This window comes from Corvus moneduloides, chromosome 5 (genome assembly GCF_009650955.1).
Source record: "Corvus moneduloides isolate bCorMon1 chromosome 5, bCorMon1.pri, whole genome shotgun sequence".
NCBI classification, from domain to species: Eukaryota; Metazoa; Chordata; class Aves; order Passeriformes; family Corvidae; genus Corvus; species Corvus moneduloides.
Genome location: NC_045480.1, coordinates 64,947,199 through 64,959,486, shown reverse-complemented (window position 1 = coordinate 64,959,486; position 12,288 = coordinate 64,947,199). Strand labels below are relative to the sequence as shown.

The window sequence follows — 12,288 nt, the reverse complement described above, 5'->3', positions numbered from 1 at the left end:
AATTATTTGATTATTTGGTTTGATTTGATATAATAAGAGCCCAAACTAGAGCCACAGATCCGAATTACTGATAACTAGCTTGAGTAGCTTCGGCTCGTGCATGGGCTGTCAATGTGTCTCTCAACTCATTTCACACTTGACCTCCTGGAGGGCAGCGGAGCTGTGCACAAACCTACGCTGTGCTTTCTGCTCCTGGACTTTGTTAAAAAGGAAAAACTGCACCAGAAAATCTATATTGAAGTAGTACCAAAACAGAAAAAACTCATGTCTGAAAGTCTTATAAAAACAGAAAGGAAGGAAATAAATTCAAGAATTGAAAGCTCTGCCTACATAAAGACTCACAGTGCCTCTTAAGAGTAACACTGATGCATTAATAGTCGGGGCAGAAGTTCAGTTTAACTATTGCTGCAGCTTAAGGTACACAATTACATTCTTCAGCATTGACATTTTCACCTTGATAAGCATAATAATGCCATGCAGATGCAGACTAAAACCCATAATTTCAGCACTCTGCTTCTACTCACATTGATTATAATAAGGCACGGCACTGAAGCATGCACAATCCTACATTTAATTGTCAGCATAGCCCTTCATTTAAACAAGAAGTTAGTTAACAGGATGCCTGCTCCAACGAGTGTGGGAGGCATTGCAAATAGCTGGGGCTAAACAGAGGAAGTTAAATGCACCAGCAAAAATGTGCAAAAAAGCCGGTGGGGGCCTAAATTCACCTCCAGTTTCTCTGTGGGTTTTGATGCAAATTAAAAATAAAATATGATATGTTTATATTTGCAAGAAATAACCTGGGTTTGTTGGGGTTTTTTTTCCTTCTTTCCTTTGTTTTTTAAACTAGGGAAAGTTTCCCTGCAGTTAACTCTATATCATTAGGAAGCAGCAAGCCATATGATGACACTGAAAGACAGATTTTTGTACGTATAGAAATACCCAAATATAATAAATATGTCTGAGTTGGAAAAGTGAATGTATAATATTAAAAGAAATCTTATGTAAATTAAGCAGGACAAGGGTACTATGCACTGTATTTTTTTTCCTAAGTCACTTCTGGGAGGAAGAGAAAAGCAAAATATAGCAAATGGAAAATTATTTAAACTGGGACAATAGTCATACATATACATATATACATATACTTCATTCGTACATGTATGTATATGAATCTATTGATTGAAAAATATCTACCTGATAAAAAATGAACATCAACAATACAAAAATCTTATACCTGACAGAATTTCTTGTATTTTTACCTTGTACTCCATTGTTGCTTGATGCTTGAAGCAGGACAAGTTTGAAAAAAACCCAAACAAACCACACCCAAAACTCAAAACAACCAGAATAGCCTTGTTCACATCCACCACATAATTCTCTTTTATGATGCCATAATGCCTTGGTAATATATTTTAATTCCTTCTGATCATATGAAAAGGAGAAAAGACTCTCAAAAATTAGTCATTTTGAAAGGGAAAGGGGTCTTTTGCCCTGGCTCATTAAATGCTGTGTTGTGTTTTGTAGGCATAATTAACCATCAGGCACTACATGCACTTCGTGATATGACATATCCAAAGAGCTGCAGAAGTTCAGTGGCTCGTGGCTGTCTCACTCCGAACCAAGGAGTTACCTTGTGATCGCTGGTGGGAAAGCAGCATATGTCACATGCTGCGCTGAGGAGCTGGTGGGAGGTCTGGCAAGACATTGGGCAGACTCCAGGGCTGCCTCACAGTCAGACCACGTCTGCTCTTCACTGAAGGTAATGGCAGCCACAAACTCAGCTCATGAGCATCTGGCACTAGACCTGCTGGTTTATTTTGTTAGAAATTTCATGCTGTTGCTGTACTGTTCTCTAAAGCAAAAAAAAGTTGCCTCTCTGGGGTACCCCGCTAGCCTGACAAGATGCCTCTGCACTGGTTTAGCAGCAAAGCTATAAATTACTGTGCTGGCTTATATATCATATAAGCCAATGCAAAACTATGATAATGTAATTAGCCCATGAGCTTGTAGTAAATACAGACTTCAAAGCAAGTACTGTAGCAGATTTATGCACATTTTCTGCCAATTTATTTCCAACTCTGCCTCAAACCTAACTGGGTATAATACTTCAAGGTTGAATCTCTGCCTTGGATTATGCTGGATGCAATTCATAAACTTGCAGTCAGTTCAGGTTTTGTTAAAATGACTTTTTTTATCCTTTTATATAAATTAAATGGGAACTCACTAACTTCAGTTAAATTTTGTAGACCAACAAACCAACAGGTAAATGTGGGAGGAAAGCCTTTGTAACAGATCATGGAATTCATGAGTGGTGCTGAGAACCACTCTTCAGCTACAAGCCCTACTCCTGCTTTGGGAATGCTGTGTTGCAGGCCCCAAGGAAAGGAACAAACTTAGGGAGCTTTTATGGAAGTGCTACACTGTGTAGCACTAGATGTTGTCAACAGAAGACATTTGCCATAGAAACTGTGTTGCAAGGTGATGAGCTGGCTTTTGGTAGGCCAAAACGCTGAGGTGGTACAAAGAACAAAGCAGCTGGATAGTAAAATCTCCTCATAGAGAATAATATGATGTTGGTGGTAGGACTTGCAATTAATTTAAAAAGTGCACTATAAATTAAGTGCTTATAGTTTTGAAGTGATGTGTAGTGCAATTCAAATGTTGGGTGCTCTAAACTTCTTGAGCTTTGATTATCCACTGCATTCATTAAAAAGAAAAAAGAAAAAAGATAAAAAAGAAAAGGAAAACTATTTATTTCATGAGAGAAAATAGTTGAATGTGTTTTTATGAATCATTTAATATCTGTCAACAAATGATTACCAGATCTCAGAGGCAAAAATCATCTAATTGGCCCTTAGCATTTAGAAGCAGTTGAGTGATTGGGAGGATACTGCTACATAAATATTGTCACATAGTATCTTATCTTAATAACTAAATTATATAGCATTTATATGACAAATCATATTGAAGGCAACATGCATAAACATTTATTATTCAGAACATGAGGTGAGATGAGACAACAACTAATCCGTACCACAAACAGTGCTTTTTATACATTAATAGTGATAAACTGAAGCAGTCAGGCTAAATTGCCTCTATAAGCCAACTGGCAGCTCTGGAGTTGTCCTGATAGACCACAAGAGAGAGTTTCTTCAGTGATTTCGTTACACCTAAATTAATTTTACACCACATTTTGTATTCCTATAATGCTCAGAATTATGCAAAGACAGTGTTTGCTACTTCATGTGAGGTTACCTTTCAAAAGTAATGATAAAATTTATGTTGGAGGGGCAACACATATAAAGCTTTCTCCTAAAAATCTTGCTACAATTCCTTTGCAGGATGCTGTAAAATCAATAAAACACCATTATCATAATGCAGCAATTTTCTGTGCATTCTTCCTGTGGCTGATCGTCTCACTTTCCTGTTAAGATTGTATCCTCCTCCTCTGCTTCACTGCTGCTGTGACCACATTTTTCTGTGCTCTAATATGGGCAAGATGAAATGCTGTGCCTAAGTACAAATCTTCCTCTGTCATCTGTAATGGAGCCTAAATAATTTGTCTGGGTTATGTCATCATCCTGATTAACTCCAAGGTAACTTCAGTATATATAGAGGTCATCTAGCATTTGACTGGGATTGTCTCGGAGTTTTCTCACATCTGTCAGAGTGTTTTGTTCAAGGTACTAAGGCTGCCTTAAGCACTAAAATTCCTTTTTCTTTTATATCAGTCTTTGTTTTGCTTCCTTTCTTGTCCTTCTACCTACAGATGCAGATACTCATCTATAAAAATACAAGCCCCATACAGAAAACTTATTTTCCTTCAATACTTGGGGAGGTGGGGCAGAGTCATCGTCCTTGACACTGGCATAATGCTGACATAAGTCAGATCAGGTCTAGGTGAAGGTTCCATGGTGTGAGGTTTCTCATGAGATCAGCTGATCATGAGAGCGTGCCATAAAAGCAACAGAAATACCATGACTTCTAAAATGAGAAGAATGGATATAGCAGCATGTTTCACTCCTGCACTGCTGAGCAGTTTGTGCAGATGTCAGTGCAGAAGTTCAACAGTTCTGGATTTTCTACTATCGGTAATAGTAGAAAATGCAGTAAAATGAGAAAGAAACATACTGCTGTTGCTGCTGCTGCTTTCAAAATAAATATGTTACTAAAAATGCATCATAAATGTAAAATCCCAAAATGTTATGTTCCTGAAAATAATTGATAACATTTCCTTCTCAAAACATTGTAAACCAAATCACAAACATCAAAACATTCTTTAATGAAGAAAACCAGGTCAGATGCAATGATGTTGCAATATGTAGGAAATTCAATGAGGTATCCTTATCCCTTTTTCACACAGTCAGTACTGCCTGAATCCAAAAGAAATGTCTTGAAATGAATGTTCGTCATTGCTTCCCAAACCCAACCGAACTCTTGATATGCAGTTCGCAACTTTCTAGAGCAGAAGGGATAAAATCAAAACTGAAGTGAGTCATGAATCTTAATTGAATTTTTTTAATAGCATAATTTTCAACAGTGATTATTTCATGCTTTCAAATTAATTTGAATATAGCCGAGCTTATGTTTCTACTTTAACCCTCTTTAAATTTTGAGTATATTTGTGATTTGAAAGATGTGGCATGGGGGGTTAGATTTTTTTTCCTTATTAACTTCTTAATTGTTTGATTTCTGCATCTATCAATAGATGTGTCAAAGTTACTATTATGCTAATTCAGAACACTGTTTTGTTTTTCTTTTTTTATCTTGGTTATTTTGACAATAAGGAAAATGTTAATCCATTGCCATTGGAGGAGGAGGGAAAATAAAAAAAGTTTCAAATTAATATGAAATATCCTTTCTACTGACTGAATTTTGAGTATTGTTTAACTGAGTCATAGTCATTGTATCTACTTTCAGATGAGAGCATGACATGGCGTATTGCTGAGAGAATTAACTCCTAATGCAACTGCCATAGAGAGTTGACAACTTTTTTCCGGTCTTTATGACAGCATCTTTAGTACTAGTATTATATACTTCTTTCTGAATATATACCATATACTTTCAGAAGAAAATTCAATTTACCTTCTTGAAACATTTTCATATCAGCAGGCAATACAGGGACAGAGAGCAATATTCATGTGATGGGTGTGGCTGTATTTCAACTGGTCTGTTTAACTTGCCATATGAGTATGAAATAATTTTTAAAAGTGCATATTTAAGGTAAGATTCAGCACATCATAAACTAGATAAGACGGCAGTGGGGGCTGGAATGAGATGATCTTTAAGGTCCCTTCCAACCCAAGCCATTCTATGATTCTGTGATATATTAATCTGCTCCCCCCAGGCCAGCAGCCACCTTCCCAGGAACCTACCATCTCTTGCCCTCAGCAAGCACCTGCCCCCGCCCTCCTCTTTCCCCTCCCCTCCCCGCCCCTCCCCTCCCTTCTTCTCCTCTTCCTCCCTGCCCCTTCTTTCCTTAGCATTTGTTTCTCATCATCTTTTCATCTGTGTCTTTTTTCTCCTAACTTGGATGATTTCATGTCCTTGTTTTAAACTGCAAGTATAATCAAATCAAAAACTTGCCTCTGTTCTTTCTCTCCAATGTACTTTCATTAAAACTACAGCACATGGAGCTGACTTCGGGACAGAATAAGAAAGAATCTGTAAAGTGTCCTTATTTCAATATTTGTTTTACCTTGAGAAATGCATTTTGTCTAATCTATTGCTCTATAACCATCTCAGGATTCAGAGTTTTCCCTTTTGTCTTCTAACTTCTCCAAACATTGCTGCTGTCTCAGTCTTAGCAGATCTCCATAGAAATGAAAGAGTGACTGCTCAGTTATTTCCCACATGACATCAATTTTAGATAGTCTAAACCTTGGTCTATTGTAATATACCTGAGCTCCTTCACCTGTTTTCCTGTTTAGTGCAGCTTAATTATTACACTCTTCAAAATCACACAATTAACACTATTTCATTTCATTTTTTAAATATTAAGAGTGCTTTCAACAGAATTAAGCTAAAATTAGATTGTAGTAACTCAATTTTCGCTCCTAGTCATTTGGGAGGTTCTTTTTTTTTTTTTTTTTTGATAATTCATTAAGAATTAAATTATGCTTATTTGTTCAAAACATCCCCCTGGCCTTTAATATCTTGAAATATATTAATCGTACCCTCACCTCCAGAGATGAGTCCTTGTTTTATGTGAGTTTCTCCTACTATTCTCTAGACCCCGGAAGATAACGATCACTTTTTTTCTGCCCATTTTTCTCTCAGTTCCAGTCAAGGACACTGAATTTCAGTTTTGGAGAAGGGACTTTCGCTAAACTACTACCACAGTAACAGAATGTGCACAGCAGTAACTGACAAATCTTGGAATAATTTGGTTAAAACAGGAATTCAAGCTTTGGTTCAATGGTTTTCCTTTCAATGAACCCAGTACTCAGATATTTTAAACCTGTATGTCAAAGGCTTTTGGCCTTTGCTTCAGTTTATTAGCTATTTAGGAAATTTGCATAAAGGCATATGGTCAGACTTCAAAACAGGTTGAGGTCAAAACTGTTTGATACAAGTCATTGTTATTCAGTTGTTTGGTTTTGTGGGGGTTTTGGTTCTCTTTTTCTTTTTAACAAACTGCACAATTTATCAGATATTGCTCAGAGATTGAGAAAGATGTTCAAGAACAAAAAATACGTGCATGCAATCCTTTCTATTTTTGTAGATTTACTTTATTAAACACTTACCATCTTGTATAGTCAGAGCTCTGAAAATATCTTGTTTCTCACAATAGTTATTCTTGATTTTGTTTTCTTCTGTTTCAGTTTTATGCTCTTGACTTTTCACCCTGAGTGTCTTGCCTTGCCCTCTATCTTCCTGTTTGCTTTTTCTTTCAATCAGCTTCATTCTCCCATGCCATTGTGGAAAGCACTTTTTTTCCTATACTGAGATTGGCTTTTTAGTCTCTCAACATAAGCTCTCATTTTAATTTGCACAGGGGTACTGCCACTCTTTTTGTACTCTCCAGTAGTGAAATGGTCATCATCCAGTTACAGAGATGCTCTAACACATGTGACCATCCTCACATACTCCCTGGGAGAACAAAATATTTCTTTATTTTCCTTTTGGAGAATGGAAAAGCCTTTCTAAACTGGCCTTGCTTGTGGAACAAAGGCACCACCGAGAGCTCTCTATGCTCAATTTCCTGTGGGATGCTTGGGGCAGAAATGCCACTTTAGAACCAGCCTGGCATCTTGCTTCTTCTGGAGTTTGCCAGGAAGCCCATCCATCCCAGCTGGCCTGTTTCATCTCCAAGTCAGCCAGGCCAGGCTAGTGTGACACATGCTGTTGCTAGCAGGTTTTCTCTTAAGAAACTGGTGGTATATCAGCTATGAATTTCTTTCTCCAGTTCTGCTGGAAGATCAATAAATTACAGTAGAGGCAGACAAGAGTCAGTCATATCTTAGACTGTCCTGGCTGTTTCTTCTATAGTGTAATAAAACTTTGATGAGGATGAATTCCAGTTGTAAATTTACCATGGCCTATTCAAGACAAAGAAGAAAAACAGATCTTTTTAAAAATACATCTGCTCAAAAGGTAGGCATATTTTAGTTTGTTAAGAACTGAAACAGAACTGGCACCTTCTTCTTACCTTCTTGTACTGTTATGCCTATACTTGAAACAATCGACTGCCTGTTTACCTCTTACTCCTGACCTCCAAGATAAACTACAAAAAGGCTGCTCAGATTAAAAAGTTCTACTGCATCATACACTTACATTTAAAACACAAGAAAATACTTAGATACACCCACTTTCTAATGCAGATTTTCAGACTTAAAGCAATTATTCAGCAAAGGAGAAGTATTACTATTACAGAGAGAAATTTTATAAAGAGTTTGAGTTAGCAAAGCTGATATAATGCTCAGCATGACATTTATGTGATCAAAATTTGTTGTACAAGACATAATGCAGCAGCAAAAATAAACATAAGGCTGTATGCAATTGCTTTATTTTCATAAATATTGTCCAATATTTTTTTCCAGGACCAACCAGCAATCTTCCACCATTACCCCCTACATCCTGCTGCTTTTCCCTACTGCCTTCCCTTCCCCCACATACCCCTGTCTCCCTTTTCTCCTGTATTAACTCCCTCAAGCAATTCTCCTTTTAGCTTTGTTGACAAGCACTCACCAGCTCTCTCTCAGAAGGAGAAGCTGCACAGGCATTTACTGCAGTGCTGGGAAGGAGACCTGCAGGTAGTTTAAGAGCACAGACCTGAGATATCAAGTCATAGTAGAGTTATAATTGAGGTGATACTGGCTGATTGCTATTTGGCTTCTGCAGAAGGTAGGGGTCAGTTTGCTGGTTGCAGATACACCAGCTTTAAAAAATCCCTAAGAAAATTGATTAATTGTGTCTGTAAGGTTGTTTCAGAATTTTAAACTCTAAGATTTAAAATTTCTCCTGTGGGCACAGATGGAAACAATGCTGTCACTGCATTGGCAGTGGCACTGGTTGCCGTTAGTAACAGATTGAGCCCAGTAATCAGACCGGACTACTAATGGCTGCAAGTACACTTTGCCTAACCAGTACTGGCAGGAGGCTTTCCTTACAGTGATAAATGTACAAGCTGTGACCTGCATTTCATTTCCAACCATGGCAAGCTAAAAGAGTCTGTTAATGAATGAAGACATCTTTAAGCATGTGGTTGTATGCCAACAGCAGTTAGTTGGTAATCCTCCATATCCATCTTATTTCATTCCATTTACAATTCCACTTGTAATCAAGCAGTAAATAAACTACTGATGCTTGGCCAGCAATACCCACATGACCTTAGAAAATGTTTGAAATCTGAAAAAAAGCAAAATATGCTTGTCAACAATATTGCTTTCATTTTCACTTCAACATGCAGATAAACAGTGCATTTGAAAGTCATTCTGAAAATAAACTGCAGCAAGCTCAGTCAAAACTTTTTTTTATTATTAAACATGACATACAAAAAAAAGCCTTCTGGAAATGGCTATTAAGACTAACATTCAGCATGAGGTATTTCTGATACAGCATATAACAGAGTATATAAAACCCAATAATAAAATTTCAATAAACCCCAGAGATTTATTTATCTTGATAGTGACACTAAAGAGGCTGAATTTACAGAAAGCAGGAAACCTGTAGGTGGTTGTATAATTCTCAATATTAAAGGTAAAACTGTTTCTCTTGTGTTAAAGAGAAAGCTAAGCAGAGTAAATAAAGATATACTAAATTTCAGTACTCACCCCTGTTAGTCACCCTGTGTTTGATATATTTTATCTTTTCCTTCAGCATGTACAGTCCCTAAGGGCAAAAATAAAAGTATTTTCCCATTCCTTCTTTAACCTTAAAGGAACTGAGTTGCTGCTATTAATTTAAAGCTTGTCTGTTTTTTGACTAAAGGAAATAATTCAGCATGTATTACTGCTGCTTTTCATCTTACAACACAATTCGATTTCATGACCCTTCTTATAACTTCATTATTATTTCTCCCCATTTTATAATTCAATCATTTAAATAATGAACAGTCAAGAATTATTGTTTTTCTAGATCTTTACGATATTTTTTGAAACTTCAAATCTACTTTGAAACTACAAACCTATTGTGGTCAAATAACTGTCTTAAGAGATGCTGCAAAGTTCACCTCACATTTGCATTACAGTCCTTAGTTAAACGCAAACATTTGAAGCACCTAAAAATGTTACAGAAGAGCTTATGGAACATGAAGGGATCTCTTTCAACACACAGCCAATAACTAGAAATGAGAAAACTTCTCTACTTCTTCAAACTTCAGTGAAAGAGAAGACTTATGGCAAATCAACACAGTCCTCAAAAGCCAATACTGCAGGGAACATTCAGGCTTGCATATTTGTTTTTTGGAAGCAGATGTTAATCTTTTCGATAAAAACACAATCTATGCTAAGCATTTTAAAAACATTTTTACCACAACGGACCACTTAGAGGTCATCTAAGTCATGAACATTGTGCACAATGTACACAACAGATAGGAGGCTTATGTATATTCCTCAAGCTGTTTGAAGGAAATCACCAGAAGCATGGGCAATTGAGGTAAAAATAAAAATTAGGGATATAAAACCCAAACTATAGTTTATGCAAACTCCAAATGAACTATTTTTAGGTACAGTCAGCTCAGAAAAGAGCTGTTAGATCACACATCTGTCTTTTTCTGATGAACTTCAGCAAATCTGAATAGATTTCTTACCTGCTAGGTGTTTGTTTCTCCTCTCTGCAGGCACATAGCAAGTATTAGTTTCTTCCCGATTCTTTTTCAGACAGAAAGAATCAGTAAAAAGCTTCATTTCCCTCACTTGACATCAAAATCTGTAAATTTTTCACGAAAGTACTTAAGTATTTTCTGTAGATGAATTGATGGATAAGTGACTACTTCATCTACCAGAGAGCTAATAGAATGAGGGTCTTCATAACTTATTCTGCCCTAGAAAAGATTTCTGATCAATCTTCACAATGGAAAGTTTTTCCATAATTGGAATTTTTGGCTTGATAAAGCAGTGGTTTTGAACCCAGCTGAAGAATAAGGTTCACTGCTGATGTGAGACACTCTCATAACAGTACCTCCAGCTACAGGCACTGACATTAATGTTGGTTTGTTCCGGATTGATGTGTGGTTTTTTGTAAAATATACAAAACAGAAAAGAAATTTGGGATTGGGGTTTTTTTTCATTATATCCAGATTCTTTCATGTTTAGGATATTTAGTAAATCCCTTGATTAATTACAGTGCTGAGAAAACACATTCCGCTGCATTCAATGACCCTTAATGTTTTGATCCAGATTCCTAGGGATACTGAAGAGATACTGATAGAGAGAGAGATGGAAAGAGAGGGGGGGGGAGAGGGAGAACTCATTAGGAGGTAAAAAATAACTAATTTGAACCAATAGGAATAAAAAGAACAATGACATTTTGGCAAACGTATCAGTTTAAGTGGGGTTCTATGGAAATGTGTATACCTCTCAGTTTTTTAGTGTACAATTCTGCCTGTGGCAGTATAAATACATTTTTCTTGTACAAAAGAGAAAGTTTGGAATTTGTTACTATATAGCTTCTGCAACTTACTGATAAAAAGCTGTCCATCAAAAGGGTTGGTGACGTGAATATATCGTCTCACTGGTGAGCTATTAACAACACAGACTGATTACATGAAGAGTGTAGAAAGATAGCTTATCTTTGAGCTGTAGAATTTTATGTGACTGAACAAGAGAGGGGAATTCAAAAAAGACCTTTTCTAGGCTTGAAATGGATCACTCACCCCAGGGATTTTTTTGTGGACTTGCAGTGTTGACCTTAGTTGAATCAGTTCATCGCTCTGAACCTTTGCTCAAACAAAAGGAATAGAATAATAAGATCTATTAAATATAAATTTTAAGGACTTTATTTTTAAGATTTAAAATTTAGGACGTGGCCTTTATTTTGGCAGTGCCTTCGGGTATTTGTGACCTTCTGGATAGAAAGTATATTATGAAGTCAACATTCCTCAACATACGCATTTCCTCTTAAGATGAACTTTTTCCCATCAGTAGCAGCCTAGAATGTTGCTCTTAACATGTACAGTGAGCCAAGAAACCTCAACTAATCTATCAGTTAAGAATGAGCTTTTCACATTGAATTATTCTATTGATTTCCCTTTCTGAAAATTTACTAGCTCCTTTAATATATGCTGTATGTGCACACTCCAAAATCAAGTTTGGCAGGTTTCATCAAGCAACTATAAGTGAAAGAGGCAAAGTGAAATCAACTTCATGTCCTCCATTCTTCTTTCTCACCCATGTATGCCTTTCTAGTAGAAATATTCTATAGGTGTCCTTTGAAATGCAAAAAGCTTTGACAAAAGAAAAGCTTTGAATCATGGCTTAAATTTAGATTGGAAAGTAAGAAAATCCACAAATTGTAAAGGGTATTTATTCACTAGGAAAAACGGCTTTAGTGGGAGTGAAGGAATTCTCAGTTATCTTAAAGAAATCATTCAGCGTCAATTTACAAAAATGTTTATTCATATCATTAATAACTGCTGTAATCTGGAGCTGCTAGAATGCTTTCTCAGATAAGTCTTTCTTTCAGAGATCTGATTGTAAACGGGATGCCGAAATGTACTTGCTGACTGAATGATAAAAGTATGTTTAGTAGCAACATAGTCACAATGTGAGAATTAACCTCAAACTGAAATAATTTTTATTTAGCAAAATGCTTGCCATTATCTGTATTTTATCTTTCACTTGGTAC

General features: G+C 36.5%; 1 long non-coding RNA gene across 1 annotated transcript; it reads right to left on the bottom strand.

Annotated features, from left to right (window-relative positions):
• Nucleotides 1–2,799: 2,799 nt before the first annotated feature.
• On the bottom strand, nt 2,800–8,351 carry LOC116444351. The gene is made up of 3 exons (XR_004240288.1): nt 8,191–8,351; nt 6,747–7,541; nt 2,800–4,459 (listed from the first exon to the last, which is right to left on the bottom strand). It is a non-coding gene; the product is annotated as an uncharacterized LOC116444351 (long non-coding RNA).
• Nucleotides 8,352–12,288: the final 3,937 nt, after the last annotated feature.